Here is a 14,391-nt window from a genome sequence, read left to right on the forward strand (position 1 = left end):
ATATTTAATAACACCTCAGTTCTGTACAGTCACACTTATACCTGCAAGATAGTTCAAGGGCCAACAGTTTGTCCAGGTAGGAAAGGCCATTCCCAGCTAGCTGCTGCCTGAGATGGTTGTAGGAGATGGGATTTCTGGGTAATTTCAGGGAGCGTACTTGATGTATGTCACTTTTTGCAAGGTAACTTTTGGGAAAATGGAGAAATGTGATGTTGGGACATAGATTTATGAAGGACAGACATCCTCTAACCTCTGCATGGGAATGGGTTGCTCTTGGGCACAGGATGGGTGGCTGCATGGGGGGGAGTCACCTGCCAGAAAGCCTCAAGAACACAGGAGGAAGCAGAGTTCAGCTATGAACTGGGGCTTTCTGATGGCTCAGAAGGGCCTCTTATCCCATGTAACTAGCAATAGGACTAGAGGGAATGACCTCAGATTATACCGGGGAGGTTCATATTGGTTATTAGGAAAATATTCTTCTCAGAAAGAGTGGTGAGGCATTGGAAAAGGCTGCCCAGGGGAATGGTGGAATCACTGTCTGTGGAGCTGTTCAAGAAGTGTTTGGATGATGTACTGAGGAACATGGTTTAGTGGAAAATATTGGTGATAGGTAGATGGTTGGACTGGATGATCTTGGGGGTCACTTTAGTGATTCTAGGATTCTATGATTCTATACTCTCCATCCCTTCTCTCAGCTTTCCCAATTTATTCTGCTTGTTCACAGTAATGAATGTTAGATTGGGTGGAAATTGGTTTTTAGAACAGGTCTTCATTCAACATGACATGCCTTCTCTATTAAACATAGACAAATTGGAAGCTTTCTGGGAGAATTAATTCAAACTCTTGCAGATGCCATTAAGGCAGGTTGCCTCCCATAAATAAAAACCTGTTCAACCAGTATGTATGGAAATGGGCTCACTTGGAGGCTGCTTCCTGCCTCTTCTCCAGGGCTTTAATGAAAGAAAGATGGAGACAGACCTATTCATACAGTACTTAAAAGTTTTTAGCTTGAGATGGCAAAGAATAGAGGTGTGAGAGCCACTGAGCACAGACAGCAGAAGATGGGAATCATGGACAGACACATCATGAGTCTTCAGAGGCAGTGAAGATGCACTGAGTCCCACTTAGAGCAAACCTGTCTTTCTAGAGAACAGCAAAGACAAAGCCTCTGACAGAAGACAATACTTCCTTTTCATTTTTGTCTTTCTTTTACCTTTTCCTTTTATCTTTTTTCTCTCTTTTTCTTTCTTTCTCTCTTTCTCCTTCTCCTTCTCTTTCTCTTTCCATTTCCCTTTCTCTTTTCTCTTTCTCTTTTTATCTTTTTCTGTTTCTCTTTTTCTTTTCCTTTTTCCTTTTCCATTTTCATTTTCTTTACCTTTTTCCTTCTCTCTCTGTTTTCTTCCTGAATAGCAAGAATTATGCTGCTAAACAGGATTTACCTTTCTGCTTCTTGAAGAAAGCATCTGTGTAGCCTTGCAACATCCTAACGAGAGACTGACTTCCATTAAACTGGGCACTCAGATATGACTCACAGCTGAGAAAAATGCCATCACAGTGGGACATAGCCATGCAAGGCAGTGGGGCTCTAGATTGCATGTTGTTATCTTCAGTGCAGAATTGGCAATCAGCAAATTGTGTGCCTGGTCACCCCTCAATGATGTGCCTGAAAACAAGCACAAACTGTATTGCCCCACTTAGAGACAGGTGCGTTCTGTGGCTTTCAGACTACCCTGGTGCTTAAGTGCCCCTATACACTATCCGAATATCATCCTCAGGACCATTTAACCTTTTTCATACTGTACTGAGCAGTCTGCCTGAATTTCATACATCGTTCATGTCAGAGATATCTGCAGTGGCACCAATCCGTGCAGTCTCTCCCAGCTAAGAAATCCCACATCTGATCCATCTGAAGCAGTTACAAAGCCCCTTCTGTTCTGAGACCACCCAAAGCCCAGTGAAGCAGTGGGAGGATGGAAGCAGCCTGTGTTTATATCCATTATACTGTGCTCGCCTTGGGAATCACTGCACCATTTTCAAAATATACAATTTGTTTAATGTTGAAATATACAATTAGTTGAAAGTTGTTCCCTGTGACATGTCTGCTAATGAACACTTAAATAACAACTCTGCAGCCAAAGTACTGCAGCTGTGAATCTCTCCAAAGACTACTGTATTTCTGAAAAATGAGAACATTTTCTTTCAGATGGTGGAAAGAAATACTGTATGTTCCTCTCCTGAACATACTCAGCATGGCTGCATCTACCACTCAGTCTGCGTGTTGTTTTTTTGTTCTTAACTACTATAGGCTTTTCCAAACTTCCCCAGCATCCCCCACTACACAGGCACTGGGTAATCAGCATACGAAACTTAATTCACGTGCTCTGTTAAGAAAAATAATGCTGATTTTCCCTTTTCCAATGGCTTCTCTGCTCAATGTCCTGCTCCTGGGTAATAACTACAGTTATTACAGCCCCTTCAGCTGTTTTCCTACGTCCCACTGGTCAATAAATAAAAATCACCAGTGAGCCCTCTGTGACACAAGAGTGGGTTGGTGTGGGAGTGAATGAAGTTTGGCCAACTCTATCTTCATCAGTAGTGCTTGTAGTTCTTTGTCTCTGTGGAGAGATAGAGCTCAGTAGGACTAGGTTGCCTACAGCATATGTACAAAAAATGCATCTTACAGTGAGTTATGTAGTAAAGCAAAAGAAATGCCCATCCAAAAAAAAAGGCACTAGAACTGCAGGGCCAGCTGAAAAGACAAGGGAGTTCCTTTACATTTACACATCTCCAAATCTATCTCCAAAAAGCGTACGGTGGAAGATAGTAGAGCAGATGGCCCCATATAACAACAGTCTGATTCACCAAGGCTGCCTTCTTATTACAGGGAGGAACCAGTAAGTGAAATTCAAATACAGATGGGAGATAAGGAGAGAGTTTGGCTATAGATGCCCTGGGAAACGAGGGGAACATGCCTGGCCATGGCTGAGACCTCAGGCAAGCTGTAGGGTCAGACATAAACTAGCAGAATGAAGGAAGGTGATGCTTTAACTTCTATTTCTGCTCTCCAGTTGCTGCAACAGCCCTAGTGCTCCTTAGTTTATGCTGGAAATAGGTATTTAACTGAAATAAAGCCCATTTTATAATGAAACCAGTCCAGAAAAACTGCAGCAGTGAGCACATCCCATTAGGAAAATCAAAGAGTGTCTGAATAGCCCTCTCTTCCTGAGGGTACCAACAAGATACAGAAGGCTTAGGAGCTTTATACTGCACTATGGCAGCAGAAGCATTTGACATAGTGACACTGGCATGCTGAGACTGAATAGATATAAAAGGCTTGTGCTTCATCTCAGTCTCCAAATTCAGTGAGAGTCTTTAAAGTCTGCAGAGATGAGGGACAGAGATTGGTTCTATATCAGCTCTCGAGGAGGAAATGAATGACACTTCAATCACTTTCTCACTTTTTTCAGGCACCAGGGGAGAGCTCCGTGCAAGACATTAATGGTGTTTTGAAAGACTTCCACATCTTGCTAGAAGTAGCAATAAATGAACCTCTCCAATAGCTGAGCACACACCATTTATTTCAAAGGTCATTAGGGTTGAGGCTGATTCTCTGAATGCAGGCTTTCTGTTTGTCAACTACAAAACACAAACGTCTCTACTGTGTCTGCATAGAAGTGTGTTTTTCTAATGTTTGTTTGTTTTAAAGTAGTTCCTCCAATTTGGATCAGAGGATCAAGAACAGCAGAGTCTGAAGATTTCCCAAGCTCGGTCCTTTCACTTCAAATCAACCATGGAGTGAAGAGAAGTGGAGGAAACTGAAACTCTTGTTGGTTGGTCTGGAGGTTTTGCTGTACCACAGGTCCAGGGAGAATTCCCAGGCTGGGAAATTTCAGCTCAAGTGGTTAAAACTGAGCAAAATGACAACTGACAGGAGAAGTATTTATTGGGGTGGAAGGGATCCTGCCTTCAAAGCAGGCAAGTGAGTCATTCTTCATTTGTTGATCTTATTGAAAATGCATCCTGCTCTCCAATCTGCACATTTTTTAATGTGTTTTTGATTGTTTCTTCTCATGTCCATCATAGGATGGAAATGAACCACAGAATCATAGAATCACTAAGACTGGAAAAGACCTCTAAGATCACCTAGTCCAACCACCAATCCATCTCCACCAAGCAAATCCAGACACCTTGGAGAAAGATGGAAATGGTCACAGAAAACCGTTTCTTCATTAATTTTGGTGGATTTATAAAGTTCTTAAAACTTCTCAACTGGAAAGTGACTAGGGAATATGAGTGCACAAGTGAGAGAGAGTGCACAACACATTGAATCTGGGCACTTCTAAATATGTTTTAAATCTACTGAATCATAGAGTCATAGAATGGCTTGGGTTGGAAAGGATCTCGAAGATCATTTATTTCCACCCCCCATTGCCTAGATCAGGCTGTCCAGGGCCCCATCCAACCTGACCTTTAACACCGTCAGCAATGGGGCATCCACAGCTTCTCTGGGCAGCCTCTGCCATTGCCTCACCATCCTCTGAGTAAAGAATTTCCTCCTTAATCTATCCTAAATCTCCATTCTTTTAATTTAAAACCATTACCCTTTTTCCTATCACTACAGCCCATGGCAAAAAATCCTCATCTTCATTGTAGGCCCCTCTTCGGTAGTGGTATTTCAAAAACTAAGTGAAAGACAAAAACGTGGCTTATCTGAGTGACATCTATATTCCGTGTCTTTTACTGAGCTCAGATCAGATCACAGTAATCAGACAAAAGACGTGCTGTGTAATCATATGCCCCAAAGGCTGTCTCCACAGAAAGCTTAGCCTCCCACTTCCATCAATAGTGGATTACTCATGACAGAGTAGCCTGCAGATTGATTATTCCTGTTATTTTATGATCCCTCTTCTGGTGCAATGAAAGGCAGCGATTCAGCTATCCAATGAGAGGGAAATGAAATGAAATGAAATGAAGGACTTAGTTAAGAGTAAATCTAATTCAAAATTTGCCAGACAGAAAATTGCTGAAGTCATTTAAAATTCCTTTCTTTTTATTTTTGAAATGTAGCTCCATCTGAGGTAAATCAGCTATAAAGCCAAGGGAACCATACTGGCATTCCGCCATGACTAATCACTGACAGTGAAGCATTTTGAACAGTCTTTTTCTATTTCAGTATATTCTTTTGTTTAATAAGATTAGTCCTTTGTTAATAAGAGTTTTATACAGTGTACTGCAGTTTATTTGTATCAGTGCAGCATGAAAATATTCCAGAGATCAGAAGAGATGAACTATGCAACAGCAGCTGGTTTCTGCTGGCTGGAAGGAAGGGCATTGGGACTAGGTAATCTCTAAACCTAAACTGGGTAAATCTCCAACCTAACCATTCTATGATTTTATTACTTTTAAGGGAAGCGAGATATTGCATCAAGCAGGCCCTGGGAATCACACAGCATGGCAGCATCTTAAAGCCAAGGGTAAGGTCTGTGAAGGAGATTGTCAAAATGCTGCATCCCAGCACCACGAGTCAATACCTACCCCATTGATACCTACCCCATCACCAAACCCCTGGCAGTGAACCCAACACCTAAATTCTCAGTCTGATGTATGAATCATATCACGCAAATGCTAGAGTGGTAAATAAGAGTGGAACAGACCCTAAGCCACTGCAGGCTATGTGCAAGGGAGGAGGGAAAAGTTAAATTCACCTTTATCTATAAGTCTTTTCCCAGAGTTAATGCTTCAGTTATGACTATAGTTTATCATTACCCTCTCAAAACAGTGGAAGACTTTGTGTCCCATCACTCACTAAATGGAACAGTGCCACAATGACAGCAGTTCAGCTGGGGAAGGCTGATGTATATAAATTCTGTTTTGTTTTGTTTTTTCCATAGTCAAAAGTCAAATGTAAGTTTCTGCTTTTGCTCAGTTTCTCAATTTACAAAGCAATCTTTCAAGAAAGAAAAGAAAAACCTGTTTCAGTGGGCTTGAATATTGCTTAAATATGCCATTTTGCACATGTAGATTTCGTTATGCTTAAATGAGAAGGAAATACATTGTCTCACTGTTCCTCGCTCTCCCTGTTCCAATAGAAGATGACGAAGTTCAGTCAGACCCCCGGTTGCTGTTGCTGGGATACAATCAGCAGGTAAGTGTGAGATGCGGCAAAATAAATGATGTGTTACTGCAACTAATGAGGCGAAGTGTAGCAGATGCAGAATTTCTCAGTAAACAGGCTGAAAGTTAGAGGGGAAGAATTTCATTTAGGAATCACTTGTGTGAAGACATTTAAATGTAACCAGCTGATTCTGAAATTAGTTTAAATTATAAGGAAAACATGATAAAAAGAGAGACTGGGACTGAGGACTATCACACATGTACAGAAATGACCCTTGTCTTGTGCCTGGAGGCTCAGCTAGTGAGGACCTGAGCAAGAAGGGACAGTACCTGCATAAAAAAATATTACTTTGTTTTGGCATTTAGCTTTATCTGATCTAGCAATAGATGAATGTAACCACTGCCCAGTCCCAGATGTGTCATTGGGCTTTTGGTGATGGCAGTCAGCTGCTTCCCTCTACACCAGCAAAAGAGGATTCCACGTGGAGCTCTGTGACTTGTTCTTCCTTGCTTCTAACTTTCCTTCACGGAAAATGAAAGTGATGGAAAGAAAAAGCTTTTCGCTCCTGAAAATCCATTTCCTGCTCCCAAATATTCCCGAGTGCCATCTGCTGGCACCTCCTCGTCATACTCACAGCAGCTCTGCTCCATCCTGCACAGTCCCTAAAGGCTGCACAGTGCTGTCTTTATGGACATAGCAGCCTATAGTGAGCGCGGTTACCCCATCACTGAGTCAGAAGCAGTTCAGACGGAGGGTGTACAAATAGCAGGATAAATCTTGCATGTAAATGGGATTATGTTTATCTTTGCCACCCTGATCATGTACTAGGAAGTTTCAGCCTTGAACACACATCTCTTCTTTTAGTGAAGGCTATTTATTAATATATCTAGCTAATGGGACACAGACTTCCCAGACAGGACTTTATCTTCTATTTCACTCCAGGCCACCTACTCAGGTATCCCTTCTGCATCCAGTGCCCCACTGCTCCCATCTGTTCTCCACACATTCCTCCATCTCACTACATTCATAAAACCAAGTACTTTGCACTTTTAGGAAATGCAGCTTTGTTGCCTCTATTCTCATTTGATGGTTCAGCAGCAGGTTACTGAAGGGCACTCTGTGTAGGTTTGGAAATGCTCAGTGGTAGGAAAAAATGTAAGGTCTGAGAGGTCTGGGAAACTGGATAAGCTGTAGGAGAGGTGACAACACCTAAATGACAGCCTGCATTGCTGAGAGGGTTGTAGATGTCAAATATCCTTAAGAATTTGGGTAGCAGGGAATTATCACCCTGTGTGTGGTTCCCATCCACAGAGACTGAATGTACCGGTGCGCAGAAGAGCCCTGCTTTTCTTCATATTCTTACTGTGTTCATTTTTAAATGGTTTCAGACCTGAATGAAGTGGTAAAGTCACCAATGTAAGTAAGCATCATAAAGTAATCTGATCCTGCCTCCTTTTGTTCTCAGCACTGGCTCTGTCTCGATATTTTGAAAGAAGATAAAGCACAATGCTTCATAGCTAATGAGGTTCAAAGAGTACTTCAGAGGCACTGCCAAACAGAGCAACAGCTGAAACAAAATTTTCCCCCACAGATCACACTAGTAAATTGTTCAGTGCATTAGAGGACTGTGCCAGGGTGTATCATACATTGTTGACGGTGCAGAAATTTGGCATTTACAATGCAGACAGCTGAGAATACATATAAAATTCATCAGCAATCAGTTTGGATCCTCCATCAGAATTCTTTGGGGAAAAGTGGCATAAGACAACACGTGTCTCCCCAAGGACTTCACCATGAGATTGGATTAAATATCAGGATCCGTAAGACAGTTTCATAACTATGGAGATGCAGCAGAGTAGCTTTGCATACAGTTTATACAGTACATACATAAGTTTAAGGCTTCATCCAAATTAGGCAAAACCAGTGAGTAACTTTTCACAGATTAAACAGGCTTTGAATTTTGGCTAAATTGAAAACGTGGTAAGTTTCTATTCTTCTTTTGCAAAAGGAACCAAAGGATGAAAATGTAATGAAGTCACTGTGAAAAATACAGAGTTGAACAGGATGATCCTTATTGGTCCCTACCAACTTGGGATATTATGTGATTCTATGATTCTGTTGGAGCCAGAAGATCACTTACTCTTCCATAAGGAGTAGCCAGTGAAGAATGAATACTTCCTAAATGAGAGCCAAAGGCAAGGATTTTGAAAAGGATTATGTAAAACAGTAGTAAGAATGCTGTAAAAATACACATTCCTACTTTATATTTCAATTTACTTTTCATTTTTCTGCGCTGACCAGTAAACCTGACATTTATATGTGACAGCCCAGAAGAAATTGAGTCCTTATCATTTGAAAAACATGGTAAAAAAATGAAATGGTGATCAAGAAGCTGTCTGCCCTTTGTCTTTCTCTCACAGCTTGCACATAATGTCTTGATTTCCTTGGGTTCAGTATTTGCTTTTTGATATGATTTCATCCTTCTTCTTTGATTATATCAGAACTTTTTATCTCAGCAATTAATTTAACCAAATGGATATTATTCCTCAAACACACTCACTCATCCTCCCATTCCATTAAAATTATTTCAGCGAGTTCTTTTTCTAATCAGGAAAGAGTGATTATATTTTATCTCTCTGTTTCTCTAGTTAAATCAAAATGGCCCTTTGAGGCATGACTGAATAGTTCTAGTGGTACTATCAGGAGGGGCTCAAATGGAATTTGAGATTAACTGTTCTGGGAAGATGCATATCCCAGTGGTTGCATGGGCAAGGTTGGGATGACCATAATTCATCCCAGCCTCAGATAGCAGGCTGTGCTTAGATGAGAGTTATGAGCCATTTTCTGTACTGCTTAACTGGGAGATGTGGCTTGGGTCTCATTTAATGAAAAAGGTAATAAGTGAAAACCACTTGATTTTATCACACAAAATTATAAAATAATAAATTAAAAAGGAATATGCCGCGTTCATATTATCTGGAGCTCCTATCCTACAAAAGGGGTTTTCCAAAACAGGCAGCAGGACCGAAGGCAGGTTCTGGTAATGTGGATAACAGTGAGGAAGCTTCATTTTTCACTTGGGATTGATGATGGCACAAGCTTGGAAAAGCCTGTTTCAGTTCAGAGATTACACCATAATACGATGGATGGGAAGATGTGGCTTTCAGTAGTCACAACAGTATACAAAGAAATTTCTTGTAAAGTAGCTCATTTTTCCTATTACTCATCCTCCTTGGCCAAGGCTCCAAAACTCACTGTAATGATGAGGATTGCCAGGACCACAAAAATCATAGAATCCTAGCTTGGGTTGGAAGGGACCCCAAGGATCGTCAAGTTCTAACCACCCTATCACAAGGAAGTCCTTTCCTCTTGCTTCCTCATCCTCTTTCACACGTTCTGAATGACAAAAGGCCTTCATAATCAACAGCTTCATAGAACTTTTAAGTAACAATGCTAGCTGAATCCCTGAGAACCACAAGTTACACCCCAGACCAAAAATTACCCTGCAGCTGATTCAGAACATGATATATATCATAGGGCATCAAACAGACTCTATGATGTATTAAAACTGACTTCAGAGAACAGTGGCATTTATCACAGTGGATGAAAATCAACTCAATGAACATCAGCTTTTAAAATACAGTCATCAGTTGCCAAGCCAGTTGTCACTGAATAAACTTTATGATCAAAGGAGAACAGGTGCAGTCTATTTCATGCTATAGTAGACATAATGAATCATATGTTACTTTTTTTTTACAGCCTCAAAAGTAAACAGGACTCAAAAGGAAAATAGTCCAAATGGAGATGTGTGAAGTTGGGTGCAACGATTCCTTACTCAGTCTTCATTGAGATGCTTTCTCAAGTGGCCCATAGCAACAGGGGAAGTACACGCAGCTGGTTAAGACTAAGTGTCTAAAGCCTGGTTAAGACCCAGTGAGACATCTAAAGCCTGGAAAAAATTCTGACCTTCATCCTTATTTTTCCTTTCTGCCTCAGATACGTCTGCTTCAGAAAAATGAGATGCCAACTTACAGACATTGCCAAGAAACACAAAGGATACAAATTATAAGGTCTTTTTTATTTCACCTATGGATGTCACAACAGCCATGTCCCCTGAGGACTGCAGGTACAGACAGTAGACTAGGCAAGAAAGGAAGGGAAGAGGAAAGGAGGTTGGAGGTGCTTTGGCAGTGAGGTCCCTCTATCGGGTGCTGTGGGAAGAGGATGCCTGTCGAGCCTTGGCACAAGCAGAGTTTACTCTCAAATGCAGCTGTTGCTCGCTCAGGAAACATTAGAAGGCCAAGACAAAGGTGAAGCAAGGTGATGATTGTACTGTCTCCATAGGGTTGGCTCACTCAAAGCCCTAGGGCAGCTCTCTGCTAGTTATAGCTTAGACACAGAAAACAGTTAAGAAGTTCATGCTCAACTGCCCACAACATAAAGTCCCCTCCCTCTTGCTCCTGAGCATATAGAAATATGCACTCATATTGCTTTCTTTAACATATGCACAGAATGAAATCCCTTTCCACCCTGCAGTGCTTCATCTCCATATTTTCTATTAGCTGGATGAAAGCTCTTCAAATTCACTGAAATTTGTTCCTTATTTTCATACATTTGTTTACACCAGAGATGCATCTAGCATTCCCTACCTTTGCCACAGAAAAGACATTTGGAAGAACAAAATCATTTTGTTCAAATAAAAGGAATTCAGGGAAAATACTCATTGCCTGAATATGCACAGAAGGTCATTACTGGCATTGCAACATGACTCTTTAAGTCTTGTAATTAGTTTTTAATTGCACAAACACAGAAGGCGATTCCATCTTTTACTGCATAGTTTATGACCAGAAGCCATTCGCCAAACAGACATCACAACAGCAAAACAACTTGCACTCGCTTCAGAACTGATAGTTGCAATATGTATTCTGCTGGTTATACCAGATACCCATGGGCGATCTGGGGGAAAGCTATTTGACCAGAATTAGCAAGTGTTATAGAACATGCTGGTAAAATAAACCCTCATAGCCCAATACCCCCTCAAGTAAGTTCAGTGAAGAAAGTAAGAACTGAATAAGGAGGCAGACTTAATTAAGTTGAGGCTGAAAATATCCAGACTGGGAACTTTCCTTTGAAAATATGTTTTGTGGAATTCAAGCTTTCCTTCTTCATTCATTGGCAGAAAAAATCAGATTTATAATTTTTTCTTTCCAGGTTGGAAAAAGTCCAAAATGTTACCTTTTTTCAGTAATGGAAAGTGCCTGAGGAAGTCATAGGATAGAAATAATTGGGAGCATCCTTCCAGACCTTGATTTCAGGGCTAGTGGATAATTCTCAGGCCCTCCTTGACAGTGAATTAGCTGGAAACAGGAAAACAAAGAAATTGGAAGGGGCTTAAGGAGAGAGCCAAGGAGAGCAGGAGACATCTATAGCAGAGGCAAAATGGAAATCAGTCACCTACATACCAGTGCATACCAAAACATGTTACTGAAGATGAAAAGACTTGGGGGAACCTTCCCAGTGCCTCAGATCTTTATTGGCTGACACTCTTCTGTCAGCATCTGTTTCAGCAGAGTGAGGAAATACTACTGCTAGGAAGAGAAAGGAGTAATGTCAGATATCTTTGTAGATATAAAGATATAGAACAAAAGTCCAAAACAGAAACCTGCTTCAGCAGATGCTCCCTCAAATGGTCTGCAAATAGACCTAAAACTCCAACCAGCCTTGCTTTGCCTGGGACTGCCAAGAAAAAGGTCAGACATCATTAGGTCTATCAGATTAGTGAGAGAGTTTGAAATGATTTTCAGATCCCGCAGGGCTGAAATAAGCCAGCATCCTCACATGGGGCAGAGGATTTATAATCACTGAGAAGTACTGGAAGTCCAGATAGGGAAAGCTTTCTTAGGATGAACTACTACTTTGTTGGGATTCATGTGATCAAAGATAGAGAAAAGTATGTCAGAGACACTCATCTGGTTTATCTCAACAGTGATGACAATTTGGCATATCAGGCTGTCCACTATCATAGTATCATACAATCATGGAATTAGAGAATCACAGAATGTCTTGGGTTGGAATTTGACCTTATAGACCATCCACTTCCACCCCAACTGCCACTGGCAGGGCTGCCCCCCACCAGACCAGGCTGCCCAGGGCCCCATTCAACCTGGCCTTGAATGTCTGCAGGAATGGGACATCCACAGTTTCTGTGGTCAGCCTGTGCCAGTGCCTCACCACCTTCTGAGTAAAGAATATCCTCCTTACATCTAACCTAAATTTCTCCTCTTGTAATTTAAAACAATTTCCTCTTGTCCTATTAAGATCAGACCATGTAAAATTTTGTTTTCCATCTTCTTAAGCTCCCTTTAGATACTGAAAGGCTGTAAGAAAATTTCTACAGACCCTTCTCCAGACTGAATAAGCCCAACTCACCCAACCTTTCTTCATAGGAGAGGAGCTCCAGTCCTTATGATCATCTTTGTGTCCCTCCTCTGGACTCTTTCCAACAGCTCCACATCTTTCTTGTGCTGGAGGCCCCGGGCCTGCAGTATTGAAGGTGGGGTTTCACAAGGACAGAGCAGAGGGGGGCAGTCTCACCCTACTGGCCACCCTTTTTCTGATGCAGTTCAGGATACCGTTGGCCTTCCAGGTTTCAAGATCACACTTTCATCCAGCTTTTTACCCACCAGGACCTCCAGATCCTTCTCTGCGGGTCTGCTCTTGATGTGTTCTTCTCCCAGACTGTACTCATATCAGAGATTGGCCCCTTTCAAGTGTAAAACCTTGCACTTGAGTGACAGGTCTCCTTGGTTGACATTACTTATGAAGTTCTGTTGCATTGGCTGCACCACTCTGCTTGCTGTCATCTTCAAACATGCTGAGGGTGCACTCAGTCCCACTGCCTAGGTTGTTCACAAAGATGTTAAAGAGCATTAGTCCTATGATGGACCCCCAGGGACACCATTTGTCACCAGCCTCCTCCACCTGTTGGCCAGAATCCTCTGGCTGTAACCATCCAACCAGTTCCTTTTCCACTGAATAGTCCAGCCTCCAAATCCATATCTGCAGTTAAAAGATAAGAATGCCATGTGGGACCATGTCAAAGGCCTTGAAGAATTCCAGGTGGATGATATTAGTTGCTGTTCCTTTCTTTGTTCACTGATGCTGTCCTGCAGAGGTGAGGCTCATCAGCTTGTATTTCCCCAGATCTCCCTTTCTATCCCTCTTAAAAATGGGAGCAATGTTTCCCTTTTTCCAGTCTTTGGGGACTTCACCTGACAGCCACGACTTTTCAGATATGGTGCAGTGTGTCTCGGCAACCACATCAACCTGCACAGCCCTGGAGTGCACGTCATCAGGCCCCAAGTACAAGTACTGACTTGTACATATTCAGTCTCATAAAGATTTGTACACATTCAGTCTCATAAAGATTTGCCTGCCGACGAGGATGGGATTCGAACCCATGCGTGCAGAGCACAATGGATTAGCAGTCCATCGCCTTAACCACTCGGCCACCTCGTCTGTTATTATCTCACTCTGAAGTCTACATCTAAAACACAGAACATATATCATACTGTAAGCTGTGTCAGATTTCTTTCATTGACACTATCAGGAGCTCAGGATGAGGAGCTCAGGTGGAGATAAGTGCACTGCAGCCATCCAACATTTGGGATGATTAATCTTTCCCTATCGAGTAACAGAAGAACTACTTTTGACTCTAAAGTCTACACTCAGTTTGTTTAAAACTAATTATCTGCAAAAGCATGCGCTTTGATGGCTTGCTTCTTGGTTTGCCTGTAGTGTATAATAACTGAAATCACTTCATTCCTCCAGCAATGCCTTGAGCTTTGTTTGTTAACACTGCCCGTAAATTTCAGCACTGAGAGTACATCAAGGCTATTTGTGAAGAGCCCCTTGGGAATGAATGATGGATCATTCTGTCTGTTGTTTATCTATTTCTGCCTATTCCCATCTCTGACATAATCTGGTTACTTTGAGGATTGATCCCTTCCTTCCTCACCAGAGGCAACTGGCTGCAATCATTAGTGGGGAAGCAGAAGGAATGTCTAAGAACACTAGAGAAACTGAAAGGAGCATCCCGCTTTGCCAAGGCATCAAATTACATTTGTAAGAATATCTGGCCTCTGAGTAGCCTCCTGAACTGTGGGAGCAAAGGGAGCATCAATATCTTACTCATAAAGAGATAGTAGTTCACGTGATGCAGTCTTATTGCATCATAGGATACATGTCACTAGGCTACAGAGCACAATGCATTTTGC

At 41.8% G+C, this 14,391-nt stretch overlaps 1 long non-coding RNA gene and 1 other non-coding gene across 2 annotated transcripts; one reads left to right on the plus strand and one right to left on the minus strand.

Moving 5' to 3' along the window:
* The first annotated feature begins 5,255 nt into the window (after window positions 1-5,255).
* LOC107310550 lies at window positions 5,256-10,236 on the plus strand. The gene is made up of 3 exons (XR_001553630.2): window positions 5,256-5,341; window positions 6,090-6,145; window positions 10,112-10,236. It is a non-coding gene; the product is annotated as an uncharacterized LOC107310550 (long non-coding RNA).
* A 3,315-nt stretch (window positions 10,237-13,551) lies between these two features.
* TRNAS-GCU lies at window positions 13,552-13,633 on the minus strand. Its single transcript has one exon. It is a non-coding gene; the product is annotated as a tRNA-Ser (tRNA).
* Between the last annotated feature and the right edge of the window lie 758 nt (window positions 13,634-14,391).

The sequence above is a fragment of the Coturnix japonica genome, chromosome 2 (assembly GCF_001577835.2).
Source record: "Coturnix japonica isolate 7356 chromosome 2, Coturnix japonica 2.1, whole genome shotgun sequence".
Classification (NCBI taxonomy): domain Eukaryota; kingdom Metazoa; phylum Chordata; class Aves; order Galliformes; family Phasianidae; genus Coturnix; species Coturnix japonica.